Raw genomic sequence first — 1,494 nt, forward strand, 5'->3', positions numbered from 1 at the left:
AAAAAAAAAAAAAAAAAAAATGTTTCTCTCACCTTTGGAATGGTATTTTAAGAAGAAAATCCCTTTAACCTACTGAATTAGGCAAAAAACAAAAATACTCTAAACATAACTCATAGTGAAATGGCAAGAAAAGTCTAAAGTTTGTAAATAATCTCAATATATGAATAAAGATTTAAGATGTCTAACAACTAATTTAATGACCATGAAACTGATTAAAAATGTACATATAAAGTACTTATTTGTATTGGCATAATGGCAAAGAGATGCAGTCATGGACCAGGACTCCATTTTGCTAGGTACTACTTTATATATACTATATTGTTTTTTGCCATCCATTCAATATATCTAAACTGTTTATTGTGCTAATACAATTCTTGACATTGCAGGGGGTTTTTTCAATTGTAAACAGATGCATAACGGACAGTTTTACTTTTTATCCTGCTTGATGGACTGAAGACTAATATGGAATCCCTATGCTAAACACTATGACCAATCAGTGATATAAATTTAGTGATGTATAGATAGACTCTCTCAAGCTTTTTTTTTTTTTTTTAATTGTACAGTTGTGTACTAAGCACTTGGTGTAGCATTGTTACAATTCTAGTAAGTGTAGCTTAATTATATACACCTGTGTAAAGAAACACCAAAGTGTTCCCTGTGCATCACCAGTATTTAAGTGTAGGATGGACTGAAGTGCAATGACTAACACTAAGATTCTGAAACACCACAGTTACTAATGTTATCATTTCCTGATATAGCCCTGTATACAATGATAGCATTAAGGTAATTAATAACAACGTTTTAATATGGATTTTTAGAATTTAAAGAATAGCACTAGAGCCAGTCAAATACAGAAGCTATGAAATTTCTTAGACTGTTCTTTACTCCACAAATCTTATATTTCCCAAATAATCTACTGCAAGGGCAAAAATATACTTAACTTTAGGGATGCACCGATATCAGATATATAGAAAACTGGATGCATCGGATATCGGCCTGATGGGACTGATAATCCGGCCAATAAATGCTCGTGCTGGGCACAGCCACAGCACAGCACTCAGGCAGCGAGAAACAGAGCAGGCAGTGTGGAGAGCTGCCTCCAGTTGGTAAGTCCGGTGTGGTGGAAGGGTAGGGGGAAGAGAAGGGGTATGTGGGGGAAGATCAACGCCCCCTGCAGTGAGGGAAGGGGCAGGGGCAGGTGCTGCCCAAGCAGAGTGGGAGGAGGGGAGGGGGCAGAGCCAAGGCTCATGGGGGGGTGGCCCCTGCTACTGCTTGCACCCCGGGAGGGCATGGGGTGGTGTGCCCCTGCATTTGCACGGGGCGGGGCTCAGCTTGGAGAGAGTGCTGGCAGCACTGGGAGGATGCTGCATCCACCCCAAATTCCACCGCTGCTGTTCCTACCGCCACCACCACCAGGCACAACCCCAGCTCTTCCTAGCATGTTGGTGGAGGCGGGACATTGGGCAGCTAGCAGCGGTGGTGCTGGGATCAGAG

The 1,494-nt window shown here is 41.8% G+C and overlaps 1 protein-coding gene across 4 annotated transcripts in view; it reads right to left on the minus strand.

Moving 5' to 3' along the window:
• Positions 1-1,494, minus strand: part of PCMT1 (protein-L-isoaspartate (D-aspartate) O-methyltransferase) — a 61,359-nt gene that overhangs the window by 34,029 nt on the left and 25,836 nt on the right. The window lies entirely within an intron of this gene.

This window comes from Gavialis gangeticus, unplaced genomic scaffold (genome assembly GCF_001723915.1).
Source record: "Gavialis gangeticus isolate Ggan-Ray unplaced genomic scaffold, GavGan_comp1, whole genome shotgun sequence".
Lineage (NCBI taxonomy): Eukaryota > Metazoa > Chordata > Crocodylia > Gavialidae > Gavialis > Gavialis gangeticus.